Raw genomic sequence first — 13,868 nt, 5'->3', positions numbered from 1 at the left:
GTAGGGTCCCTGCTTGGGGGGGTGGAGAAGGGTGAATCTGTTCCCCACAGCCCTCCGCTGCCACCTGTGCCTCCTTAACGTGCCCACTTCCTCTTGTCAAGGAACATTAGATTCTGCATTAATGTTTCCCCAGCGCAGAGGAGCCTCGCTTTGCAACCCTGATGAATTATGCAGAAGGACGCTGTGTTTGCTGATTTCTGCATAATGTATCCTGCCTTGGAAGCCGCGGCTGGGGCCACGTGGGCTGCATGGGGGCCACACAGGCTCCTTCTCTTGACCACAGGGCAGTCCTGCCCCGTCACTCTGATTTCAGAGATTCTCCCAAGTGCTTTGCAGCCTTGAAGTCCTTTTTGCAAAACAAGCAAGCTGCAGATCTGGAGAGGCTAATGTTGTGCGGCAGATGCGAATCCTCTGCTTGCTTGGCATCACGGCAGGTGCATTGAGGGTCCTTGGCTTGGTATATTTCGCAGCCTGTTCCTGACCACGTTTTAGGTGTGTGTGTGAAGTCTGTATGCAGTAAACTCGCAACTTATGTGCATCAACATGTGAGATTTGGGCTGGAAAAAGTAAGGGGGGGCAGGCATTCAGGGGCTCGGTCTGCAATCCCACCTGCCATTGCGCTCACCTGGGGGAGCATTCCAAGGGGCAGGGAGAGTGTGTTTTGAATACACGTGATTTTGGCTTTACACACAACCCCCGGAACATAAGCTCTGCGCAAGTTGAGAGTTGGCCGTACATAAAAGCGTTTGTTTTTCTGCCAGTTGCCCTGCTCTGACTTGGCTAAAATAAAAAGGGGCATTCTGAAAGGGTGGGGGCGATGGTGTTGCCTTTGGGACTTTGACACTCTTGCCCACCCCCTCTGCCCTGGGCCCTTTTCGTTCAGACTTTTGTTGATTTATTATTTATTAATTAAATGTGTATACTGCTCCATACCTGTAGATCTCAGGGCAATGTGACAGTATTAAGAAAGCACAACGCATAATAAAAATAAAAGCTAAGGCTAGCCACTGAGTTTGGGTGGGGGGGAGACGGGAGAGACGCTGCCTCTCGACTTCTTGGGCGATTTGTGTGCAGGGAGGCTGGTGGGGCTGCAGAGAGGATCTTGGGGCACCAGCAAAGCCTCAGCGCCTTTCCAGAGTCTGTCCTCTGAGGAGTGACGGGGAAAACAACCAGAGTCTCTGTTGCCCCGTAAATGTGCAAAGGCGTTTGCTCGGCAGAGATAGGAGATACAAAATTCCTGGGACTTGGCATGCGACCAGAACTCATCAAGGAGGGAGGCCCTGTCCCTGCTGCCCTGTCGGTCTCCTTCCCAGCTAGGAAAAAATATTTCAAATTCTTCTGTGTCGGCATTTGGGGCAGCTCAGAGCTCAGGCTCCTCATGCCTGGGCGGACTGTGGGGAGGCCGGCTGGGATGGGCCCCTTCTTGCCTGCCTGCCAGGGACCTCGGAGGGGGTGCTCTTCCCTTTTGGAGCAGGCCTGGAGGGCTAGGTGGGCCAAGCGTCTGGCTTGGGACGTCCTGGGGGAATTTAGCATTTGGGAAGCGGAACGGCCTGTTCAGCCTCCGGTCCTGTGGGAGGCTCAGAGCATCTAGAATGCAGAATAAATCATGTAGGAAGCCCAATGGCCTGGGATCTTTGTCCGGGTTAATACCAGCCGTGGTGGTAAATGGGTTTTCTCCGTGTCAGATGCCCAAATGATGCCTGTAGTCAGGGAGTCGCTTGCAAGACAGAGCAGTCGGTTTTGGAGATAATAATAGAGGAGTCGCCTGCAGGATCAGGCCAATGGCCCATCCAGTTCAGCGTATTGTGCTCAGTGGCCAACCTAAAGTTATTAGGGGTGCAAAATTCCAGCGCCCAGTGCTGCCTCACTACAGCTGCGCCTGCCGCCCATCAATGAGGAAACCCAGCCTGGAAAAGGGATCCCTCGTGTCAAAGCTCCCCCCCCATCCTCTGGCTTAATGGAACGGCTTGTTGAATGTTTTGGCAGTCCCTGTGGAGACGCCAGGGGCATCCGCGGCCCCCGCCTAGGCGTCCACAGCCCTCCCAGGAAGCAGGCGGCCGCGAGGTTTATGTCTATTTGTGCCTGTGGGGACGGGGGCATCCATCACAGGCAAGCAGGCTCTTGAGTGGAGAGGCCTGGAGGCGGGGGGGGGGGCACGTCGCTTGGGTAGATCTTGGCCCTCAGCTGGCAGGCGGGCAGCAAACTGACTGGCTCCTGGAAGCTGCCTTGGCAGGGGTCTCATCCAGAGCAGGTGCCTATGCACCAGAGACGGCTGCCTGTTCTGCCGTTGACGCTGCTTGGTGGTGGCTCTCTAGGGTTTCAGCGGGGCTGGGGGGGCTCTTTCCCACCTCCCCTGGAGATGGGAGCCTGAAGGTGCTCTGGCCCTTGGGTGCTGGTGGCCCTGCTGCCCTGAGGAGGGAGTTGCCCACAGGAGGGAAGTGGTTTCCCATAATGAGCATCTGGTTGGCCATCAGGAGAGCAGGATCTTGGACTCGATGGGCCACTGGTCTGATCCAGCAGCCAGGCTCTTCAGATGCTCTTATGGAGCCTCCAAGCCAAAGGCAGTCTATCTGTGTCCCTAGGTTGCTTGGGGCATTTGGCTGCCGCAAGAACAGGAGGCTGGACTAGATGGGCTCCCTTGGGCTGCATCCTGAGTACCAGGTGCTGGAAGCCACTGGAGGGGAGAGCTGCTCTCATGTTCAGGTCCCGCTTGTGGTTTCCCACATGTATCTGGCAGTGTTAGAAACTCAGGTGTATAAGCCAGGTGCCAAGGGACTCCTTAAAGCAGGGTTACAGTCGCCAAAATGGAATGTCTACTTGCCATTTTGGGACAAGACGGCTCTGAAGTCTTACTTTTCAATCAATGGGCTGACTGTGATGGATTATCCATTAAACATCTGGCTAGATCAGAGGACCACCTTGAGCTCGGTTAAGAACTTTGAGAACTTAAAGAAGAAAAGTCCCTTGATCCAAGAGCAGTCCACATCTATATCGGCCTGTTCCGACTGTGTTCTGAATGGTGACATGGACCTTTCATAGCGCAGGGATGAAAGCAGGGCGGAAGCAAAGACAACAATTAACTATAATGTTGTTCACTGCTCCTGCTGCACAGAAAAAGCGTTTTGGTTCCTGAAATTCGACCTGATTGTGCTGTTAAATGTAACGGATAGAACTCTACAGGATGTGGTCTTAGTGAAAACAGTCCAGATACAAGGGTCCTCAGGTGGAAAAGATGTCTGACCCCATCCTGGCACATGGGCATCTTCACTTGGTCGCAAGTGGCCAATAAAGATAAAGGGACCGCTGGCCATTAGGTCCAGTCATGGCCGACTCTGGGGTTGCGGCGCTCATCTCACTTTACTGGCCGAGGGAGCCGGCGTACATCTTCCAGGTCATGTGGCCAGCATGTATAAGCCGCTTCTGGCGAACTAGAGCAACGCCATTTATCTTCCCCCCCGGAGTGGTACCTATTTATCTACTTGCACTTTGAGGTGCTTCCAAACTGCTAGGTGGGCAGGAGCAGGGACCGAGCAACGAGAGCTCACCCCGTCGCGGGGATTCAAACCGCTGACCTTCTGATCGGCAAGTCCTAGGCTCTGTGGTTTAGACCACAGCGCCACCCACTTCCTTCAGTGGCCAATAGCTAGGGCAAAATGTGGCTTGTGAAATGTGAACACAGCTGGGGGGCCACTGTGAGAACATTAGGCTGGATGAGGTCAGAGTCTTCTTGCATTCTGATGCTCTTCCAGCCCCCTTCGTGGGGACAGCGGCCAGCCTGGCCCCCTGCCCTTCAGCACATGCCTGCACACTCTGCGTGTGGCTCCTGCTTCCTGCTTTTCCGCTGCTGCAGCAGTTTCTCCCCCCTCCAAAAAACCCAGCCTGGCCCAACTGCTGCTTTTGTTTACATCTTCCCCCAGGGGAGCCACATCTCATCCGAGTTGCAGCTTCTGCAGCGTGGAAGCCAGAGTCCCAGGCAGGGCGGAGGGGGCTGGGCTGGGCATGTGTCCTCTGCATCTCAAACTCCCCAGGACAGATCCAGGCAGGCTCCTCTCCCTGCCTGCTCCCTTTTCCAGCTGAGAATCCCTCCCCCCCCATCCTGGCTTTACCTATGCCCCCCCCCCCGCACACACACTTTGCTCCCCGTATTCAGGCTGTTGCAAAAGCTGTGCAGAAACCACGCAGCCTCCTCCCTCTCCGTCTCCTTGGCCCAAACCCTGGTCCTTGCCCTGGTGCCATTCCTTGCCAGGGCCACACCCCAAATCATTTTGCTGCCAAAGGTGCCCCCTCCCCCCACCAGCCAACCAGCCAAGGGGCACCTAATACTCCAAGGCTGGTAAAATTATTTTAACGGAAAACCCCCCAGTCAAAATGCAGCAGCGAAACATTTGATAGCCAGCCATGGGCATCCCTTTCATGACACCCCAAATCTGCCACCTGGGGCAGCTGGCCCCCTCTGCCTGAGGTCAGGGCTGGCCCCATCTCTGGCCGGGACTGCAGCAGCCGGCTCCTGTCTGATCTTCTGGTTCCCCAAGGTGCATTTTGCTGCTGGTGCCGTCCAACTGTGGCTACATGCAGATTTCTGGACCCCAGGCTGGCGACCATAATTCAAAAACCTCTGCCTTAGTCCATAGTTCATTCCATATCCATTTCCACCTTGGCTGCTTTTCCTTCTTGCATGCTGGGAGGTTGAGCAAGCGGCACTCAAGCAATGAGAATAGAATTGGAGCCCTGGAAGGGACCTTGAGGGTCATCTAGTCCAACCTTCTGGCAAATAGATAATCCCTTGCGGCAACAGGGTTTGGAACAGAGGTTGGATGGCCACCCATTAGGAATCCTTCGGCTGCAATTCCTGCACTGGAGGGGGTTGGACTTGATGACCCCTGGGGGTCCCTTCAGACCCTTCAGTTCTCTGCTTCTGTGTCCTAAGGTTCTCCCTCCTTTTCTCAGCCCCTCCTGAGCCAAGTGCTGAATTCTGCAAGCCTCTCTGCTTCTGCTGCTGCTCCTCTTTTCCAGAGTAACTTGTCCGGGGAGCGGGGGGGGGGGGGCAGCAGCTGTTTTATAGGACTCTAACCGTCATTCTGGTCGGGGACCTGCCTGGTTAATTATTTTGCAAATCGATAAGTGTATTTTTAGGCATAATGGCAATAACAATTTTAGAAAGTGCTGCGCGGCGGAAAACGTCTCCAAAGCATTGTTCGCCTCAGCAGGCAGAGGACCCACAGCTTCGGAGGGGAGGGGGTGCCCTTCAGGACCCACCCCAAGGTCACTCCTGCCACAGAAAATGAATTTGCCCTGGGGAGGGAGAGGGAAAGGCACTCTGTGTGTGCTCAGAGGCACTCTCCTTCTCTTTGCTGCTCCTCCATCAGGATCCTTCCAGGCTGACCCCAGGCATTGAGGGGGGGACAATGGAGCCTTGGGGAGCCAGTCAGTGGGGCAGGGGGGGTTGAAGAAAGGGGTCAACTGGTTGGGGTCTGGATGGGTGGGGTAGTAGGAGTAGGAGTAATAATAATAATAATAATAATAATAATAATAATAATAATATTCCAGCTGGGTTTGCCTTCTAAGCCCTGCAGCTCCTTGGCAGTGCCAGCCGTGTGGGGCTGAGCAGGAGCGCCAGGCGCAGGGAGCGCCCAAGTTCCGCCTGGGCTGCCCCCCCCCCCCCGGCCCCTGCACCAGGTGTCTCTTCTCTCCCGGCTCACGTCAGCCAGCCCAGTTCCGGCAAGGCGGGTAAACAAAGCCGGAGCCGCCAGCGCTGTCTCCCAGCTGCCTCTCCCTCCCTCCCCCCCCCCTGCAAGATGGCCTGCGCTGGGGGGGGAGGAGATGCTCCCTCTTCCTTCCTCTCGGGCTTTATAAACGACCAGGATGGGGAGGCAGAGCAGGGTTATCCTGGCGAGGAACCTCTCCAAAGCCCTTTTCTCCTTCTCCATGAACATGTCTCCTCCTCTCTTGAAGCCATCTAGCATGGTGGCCATCCCTGCCTCCTGAGGCAGTGAGTTCCACAGGTTAACTCTGTGCTGCGTGAAGAAGGACTTTCTTTCTTCCCTCTGCCCTAAATTTTCCAACAAAGGGAAAGGAAGGATGCCTTGCCTGCTCTGGGGAGAGTCCCCTTCGCTCTCAAGGAAAGGCCATGGCTGTGGGGCAGAGTCCCGGGTTCAGTTCCCCCTGTCATCTCCAGGTAGGGGTGGGAGAATCTCCTCTGCCTGGACTCCTGGAGAGCCATTGCTGCCAGGAGACAAGGCTGAGCTGGAGGGACTCTCTGTAAGACAGCTTCCTAGGGTCCTGCCCCCCCAGCCCCCCAGGAATCAGCGCGTCCCTTTACGGTCTGCCACAGCATGTCACAGTGCTGAGCTGGGGAAGAATATTGGGGTTTGCTGGGTTCAAAGATGGGGTGGTGCAGAAGGGAATTTGGGAGGAGCATCTGGGTCCTGTTCTTTGAGCTTTGGGACCAGAGAGAAGGTCCAGCTGTTTGGGGGCAGGAGCAGCAAACTCCTCAAGGAGCCTCAGCGGGCAATGAACCCAGGGAGGGCGGAGGGGGGCGGCTGGCTTGGAAGAGAGGCTGCCGGGGCCTCTTCCCCCCCCCTTCCTTGAGGGGAACAGAAAGCAGGAGCTCTTCCCTTCTCCCCCAGGAGGCAGGGATGGAAGGAGGGGAGACAAGGCAGGGATAAGGCTAGCAAGAGCTGCTAGCCAGGGTCTCTGCCCCACCCTCCGAAGTCTGGGAACTGCAGGAGGGGAGAGGGCTCGGGTTCAAATCTTCTTGAGGGCTTCCCTTTGGGGACCTGGGTGGCTGCTGTGAAAGCAGGAGGCTGGACCAGATGGGCCCCTGTGGTAAGGTTGCCAGACGTCCCCGTTTCCTGGAATTACAAATCAGTCCCCTGACAAAATCCTATCATTCCTAATGAAGTTGAAAAATGTCCCTGGATTCCTTGGGAAATATCTGGTAAGCTTACCCTATGGGCCTGATCCAGCAGGACTCGCCTTATGTTCTGTACTCCTCCCCACCCCGGCAGGTCCTTGCCCCCCTCTCCCCCTCTCCCCAAAGATGGCAGCCTTTCGTTCTTCTTGATCTGGAGAGCCCTGCCAGGTCGGCCATCAGAAATGTCTACACAACTGGGGGCCGATTTGCGCCAGGAGAGGACCCCATCCCTCTCCCACTTCCCCAGCTCTGCCCCCTTTGACCTCCCCTCCTTCCTGCTTATAGCGATACAGGTGGCACTGCGGTCTAAACCAGGCTGGCAGATCAGAAGGTTGGCAGTTCAAATCCCCGCGACAGGTTGAGCTCCCGTTGCTCGGTCCCTGCTCCTGCCCACCTGGCAGTTCGGAAGCACCTCAAAGTGCAAGTAGATAAATAGGTACCACTCTGGCGGGAAGGTAAATGGCGTTTCTGTGCATGGCTCTGGTTCTCCAGAAGTGGCTTAGTCCTGCTGGCCACATGACCCAGAAGCTGTACGTCGACTCCCTTTGCCAATAAAGCGAGATGAGCACCGCAACCCCAGAGTCGTCCGCGACTAGACCTAATGGTCAGGGGTCCCTTTACCTTTTTACCTTCCTGCTTTGCTCCTGCTGTGAGTGTCAGAGTGTGTCCACCTCTCCATTGTCTGGCTGGAGCCGGCCTTGCTTATCTCTGCCCTTTTGGTTGGTTGTTTGTTTCTTTAATTTATTAATTTATTGAATTTATATACCGCCCTGCACCTGGAGGTCTCAGGGTGGTTCACAGAATAAAATCAAAATCTAAAACCACAAAATACACAATCAAAATAAAAACAACAGCCCAATAGCCCCCCCAAACCCCCCACATTTTAAAGGGGCAGAGGATGTTATCTCTCCCGATGCAATTTCCCCTGCTTGCAGGGTGCCAGACAGATGGATCCTGCGGCCCCAGAGGGAAAAGCACCTCCCTCCACTCACTAACTTTCTAAACATATTAACTGCATTCATGATTTTAAAGAAGAAAACTTTCCTTGGGAAACAGAAGCTCTCTGGCAACCCACCCAGAATCAAGAGAATCCCCAAACTGGTTTGTGTGCCTTGCAGGGGGTTGGAGCAGCGGAACCCAGGAGGTCCCTTCCGACTCCACAATTCTGTCATTCAATCTGCCCCCCCCAAAAAAGACTGAGCAAGGGGTGCCCTCACCCCCCCATCTTCAGGCCTCTGTATGAACACGAACACCCCCCCCATGCTGGAATAAAGAAGGCAGAAGCAGTTTGCATTGATCCAGGAAACTTTGCAAAAGGCTGGCTGGGGGGCCTTCTCCCCCCCCCCCCCCGGGAGCCTGGCTCTGCTCAGCCAAGTCTCAGCTGCTCATTTATTCATTAGAGGCTGCAAGTGCCAATCTCCGCGGCTGAACGTGCCGCTGCCCCAAAAGCATTCCGGTGCATTAAAGCATTACTTCGAAATCCATTACAACAGATTTTGCATTAAAATGAAAATCGAAGGAGACCTCTGGTCCCTTGGCGAAGAAAGGCGCGGGGGGGGGGCAGACCCAGCCTCTCCTGTCTTCCGGAAAGTGAGTTTGAGGGGCTTGCGGTGCGTTCAAATAGCACCCTCCTCCTCCTCCTCACATCATCTCCCGCTTCGCTTGCTGGCAAAGGGGCTAATTAGGAGTTAATTGCGAGAGGGTGCCAAGCCAGAAATGTCTGAGGGTGGCAGCTGTGGTGGTTGGGCTGCAGGAGGAGCAGGATCCTGCCTTGGGGGGGAAGGGGCAGAGAATGGAAAATACTGCTGTCTCTCTCTCTCTGGGGATGGGTGCTGTTCTTGGATGTGGGGGGGGCACTTTTGCCCTGGCCTTCTCAGCTAATACAACCGAGGCCCTCATTGTGCGAACAATTCTCTTGTGGGAGGGGAGAGCCCCCACCAGCCCAGGCACCCTTGCCACCCATGGCGTTTTGTAGCGCTGCGCTACTTTCAAGCCCTTTGAAAAGTGGGGGGGGTGCCGGGAAGAGGGGGGAGCATTTATCTCCAGGCTATTCCTGGCTGCTGATAGCAGGGGTCAAAGGGCAGCTGGTCAGGGCTCTGCCATGTGGGAGGGGGCAAGGAGGGCACAGGAGCCCCTCCCTCAGTGCGGCCATTCTCTTGTGGTCCAGAGCCCCTTCCAGTCTCCAGGAGGAGACCAGCTCTTCCCCTTCGCAGAGGCCAGGACTCGAATTCGGCTCCCTCACATCCACTTCAAGGTCTGCCGGGGGCATGGCTGGTGGATTGGCTGCTGCTGGGTGTTTGGGGCGGGAGGGGAGCGTTTGGTGCTTCCTTTGGGACTGCTTGTGAGCCCCCCAGACCCGCTTGCCCCTGGGTTCCTTCCAGGCTTGTGCCGGAGCGGCCTTGGCTGAGTGTTCCTCCTCCTCCTCTTCCTCCTTGAAGGGCTTTTGGCAGCCAGGCCACCCTGCTGACAGCTGTGTATGCTTTGTGTCTCCGGAGCAGCAGCGTCTGGGCTGCGTCAGGGCTGGGGAGGCCGGCAGGAGGAGGGAGGCGGCCTCGCCAGGGCGGGAGGGCGCTGGCAGCTGAGATTTAGCGGGGGCGGAGAGCCACTTTTTGGGGGGTGCCAACAGGCCCAGCTGTTGTGGAAGCACCATAGGCGGCGGCATCTTTGGGGTCTATGTCTACAGCACAAGACTGCCTGCACGGACTGGCAGCCAGGAGCCTCCAGGGCTCAGCAAGGGAGACATGGCCCAGCCATTGGAGACCGGAACTGAGACCTTCTGCATGCAGCGCAGGGGCTCTGGAGCTGAGCTGCCATGCGCACGGATTCAGGGGTTGCCAGTTTCCAATGGTGGGGAGCAGAGGCCTCCAGAGGGGTTCCCACTCAGGTTGAGAGGGCTATGGATGGCTCCCAGCCAGGACTACTCTGCTTAGCCCCCCCCCCCCAGAGGCAGAAATGCTTCTGAATCAGTGCTAGAAACTCAGAGAGATCAGCTCTGCCCCAAATGGCCCCTTCAGCCAAGGTTGCAGTCGCCCAGAGAGAATGGAAAGTGGCCATTTGGGGGGCAAGAGGCCTCTGAAGTCTTATTTTTCAAACGATGGACTGACTGGCATTGATTCTCAGTTAAGCATCAAGGATCACCTTGAGCTCAGTTAAGAACGCTGAGAACTTCAAGAAGAAAAATTCCTTGATCAGGAATTAGATATGTTGGCCTCTTCCTGCCCTGCCTATTTTTCTGAATGGTGACACAGACCATTCATAACGTAGGAATATTCTCCACAACTGTGAGCAGGGCAGGGCGGTGTGGGAGGCGAAGACAAGCGTCAGCAATTAACTACAGCATTGTTCCCTGCTCCTGCTCAGGCTGCGCAGAAAAAGCAATTTTGGTTCCAGAAATTCATTCCGATTGTGCAGATAACTGATCGAATACTACAGAATGGAGCTTTGGTGAGTGAAAGCAGCCCAGATCCTGTGATCCTCAGGCAGGCACCTCCAGGTGGTGGAGCTGTCAGGCCCCATCCTGGCACCCGGACATCTTCTCTTGGTCACAAGTGGCCACCAGCCACTAATTTCAAACACTGTTCCGAATTGCAGTTGCTGGAAGCCCTGGAAGGAAAGAGGGCTCAGGGGCTCAGATCCTGCTTGCAGGCTCCGCGTTGGGGCATCTGCTTGGCTGCTGTGAAGAGGAGGCTGGTCTAGAGGGGCCTCTGGCCTGATCCAGCCGGCTCTTCTTCTGCATAACCTGATAGCTGTGCTGTGCAACTGTTAATGGAGAAATCCGAGGGCTCCCTTGGACAAAAAACGAGGACACCAGCCCGGAATACCCGAGCAAAACAGCAGCCAGTAGGCTTGGTCTTGATTGAAGACTGGAAGACTGAAGAAGCAAGATGGAAGCCCCAAACAAAAGAGAACACAAACTTTCATTAGCTGCTAATCACAGGTGCCGCTGTGGGTTAAACCACTGAGCCTAGGGCTTGCCGATCAGAAGGTCGGCGGTTCGAATCCCTGCGACGGGATGAGCTCCCGTTGCTCGGTCCCAGCTCCTGCCAACCTAGCAGTTCGAAAGCACGTCAAAGTGCAAGTAGATAAATGGATACCACTCTGGCGGGAAGGTAAACAGCATTTTCGTGTGCTGCTCTGGTTCGCCAGAAGCAGCTTAGTCCTGCTGGCCACATGACCCAGAAGCTGTATGCCGGCTCCCTCAGCCAATAAAGCGAGATGAGCGCCGCAACCCCAGAGTTGGTCACGACTGGACCTAATGGTCAGGGGTCCTTTACATTTACCTTTAATCCCCATGTTACACCCCCTCCCCCAAAAATACATCACAGTTACATCACGAAAGGGGAGGTCTGGTGGCCATAATCTGAGCATCCTGGACCCTGCCCCATGGTTCCCCTTGCCCTCCACCAAACACCCATCAAGTGGAACAAAAGAGATATTTACATTTCCCTGTTTCTCAGCCAAGTTCATCACACCCTTTTGTCTTCATCTGGGTTTGCTATTTCTGGAATGGCTACCTGTCTGGCACTCAGGTATCAGGATGCCAGGGATTATCCCTCAGGCAGAGGGGCTGATGAGGAGCTGAGCTCACAGGTCTAGATGAATTTCTGAAGTTTTCCCAGTGAGCCAGTACATAGATACGTTTATCGGTGAATTCTTACATTTGGTATCGTGCAGCAGAGGCCCTTTGAATAGATAGGAAGAAACTGTGATGAAGTGTTTTGTGGGGACAAGTCACAAAAGTCACAAAAGTGATTGTGCTGATTTTGGTAGTGGGCTGCATGTGCATGGTATCTGCTGGAGGGGCAACACCCCCCCCAACCTAGACATAAATCCCTGCCACACCTCCACCGTCGGAGGCAGTAGGCCAGGAAGTGCAAGAGGGGGCTGGGCTCTCGGGTTCCAGCTTGTGGTCACTCCTGATGGGCAGCTGGAGAGCAGGAGGCTGGGCTTGAAGAACCTGCTGGACCAGCCAATGGCCCATCTGTGGGCCTGACCCAGACACCTCCTCTTATGAGAGGTTTCCGGCCTGGCTCCTCCTTGGGACATTCTGCTGCCTTCTGCTTTGTTTCAGAGATGTGGTTGCAGCTGCAGGGGGAATGGCACTCTGCATGCGCTCAGGGGCACTGCTGCCTGACTCCTGGCATTTGGGGAGGGACTGGCAACCAACCAACAGGCGCTCCACATCTGCTAAATGCCCCCTCTTCCCCAATACTACCTTGGGGCCCTCCAGACAAGTGGATTCTGCAATGCGTTTTTGACGCAACCACAGAGTGCAATGCGTTTTGCAATGCATCCTCAGAGGCAGGAACAGAACAGGAAAGAGCATAGGTTTTGTGAAATAAATAAAAGCTGACACAAGTTTTAATCTTTTAAAATCTATTGCTGTTGAAACGTTCTTCCTACTCATAATCTTATAGTGTAATCTTTCTTTGCAAACGGCTTTGAGGCTTTTCTTAAACATTCAAGCAGTGTATAAATTTAATGAAGTGAAATAATGATTGGCGAAGATGGTGCTGGGAGGAGCCCTTTGTGCTGGGGACTCAGTTCTGGCACGCAAAACTTCCAACCCATAAAAGGGACGAGGTCCCCTGTCTGCAAGGGGGGGCCCTTCAGTGTTGCCTCTTAGCTGAAGAGAGAGGGGCATCTGAGTGCTGGGGTGGGGCAAGGGGTGTGTGTGAAGGGGGTGCTGTGCCAGCAGCTTGTGACCCCCCCCCCAGCACAAGGAGGGCCTGGGCGAGGGAGGGGCCTTCTGCACTCAGCACCAGCCTGGAGGACCTGCACTTTGTCAGCCCCCGTCCCCTGCCTCATCTTCTGACCTCCCCCCCCCCCAGTCCTCCAGAGCAGCTGGCTCACTTCTCCAACAGGGATATTTATAGTGTCAAGAGGGCCTGCGATAGGGAGGGGGCAGCACTCTTTTTCCGGCACCCGTGGGGGGGGGGAGCAGCAGCACTCTGTGATGGAGAGGAGCAGGAGCTGGGGGTTGGCAGCTGGGAGGGGACACAGCCCCTGCCCCTCCCCTGCCCCATTTTGAGAGGCTCTCTTTGGTCCCCCTCCCCATGCTCTACTAGCTTTTAGACTTCATGGAATGATAAAAATGTAGAGTTGGAACCCCCAAGGGTCCTATAGTCCACCCCCTGAGATGCAGGAATCTCAGCCCAAGCATCCATGACAGATGGCCAGCCAACCTCTGCTTCAAAACCTCCAAGGATAGAGAGGCTACCACCTTAAGGAGTCCACTTCACCGTGGAACGGCTCTTGCCATCAGAAAGTTCTTCCTGATGTTTGGTTGGAATCTCCTTCCTTTAACTTGAAGCCATTGGTTTGAGTCCTATTCTCTGGAGCAGGAGAAAACCAGCTTGCCCCATCTTCCATGTTCAGCCCTTCAGATATTTGAAGATGGCTATTGTGTCTTCTGAGGGACACGGGTGGCGCTGTGGGTTAAACCCCAGAGCCTAGGACTTAGAATCATAGAATCATAGAATCATAGAGTTGGAAGAGACCACAAGGGCCATCGAGTCCAACCCCCTGCCAAGCAGGAAACACCATCAGAGCAGACTTGATGAACAGAAGGTCAGACTTGATGAACAGAAGGTCAGTGGTTCGAATCCCCGCAATGACCAGGTGAGCTCCCATTGCTCAGTCCCAGCTCCTTCCAACCTAGCAGTTCAAAAGCTCGTCAAAGTGCAAGTAGATAAATAGGTACCGCTCCAGCGGGAAGGTAAACGGCATTTCCGTGCGCTGCTCTGGTTCGCCAGAAGCGGCTTAGTCATGCTGGCCACATGACCCGGATGCTGTACACCGGCTCCCTGGGCCTATAGAGCAAGATGAGTGCTGCAACCCCAGAGTCGGCCATGACTGGATCTAATGGTCAGGGGTCCCTTTACCTTTATTGTGTCTTCTCTCCATCTTCCTTTCTCCAAGTTAAACATCCCCAGCTCCTTCAACCATTCCTCAT

General features: G+C 55.1%; 1 protein-coding gene across 1 annotated transcript in view; it reads left to right on the top strand.

The window, feature by feature from the left end:
* KCNH2 (potassium voltage-gated channel subfamily H member 2) overlaps nt 1-13,868 on the top strand; it is an 80,645-nt gene that overhangs the window by 8,741 nt on the left and 58,036 nt on the right. The gene's annotated exons all lie outside the window — the stretch shown is intronic.

Source organism: Podarcis filfolensis (assembly GCF_964270895.1).
Source record: "Podarcis filfolensis genome assembly, chromosome: 12".
Classification (NCBI taxonomy): Eukaryota; Metazoa; Chordata; class Lepidosauria; order Squamata; family Lacertidae; genus Podarcis; species Podarcis filfolensis.
Note: the sequence above shows the minus strand (reverse complement) of the source record. Positions and strands in the feature narration are given on the sequence as shown.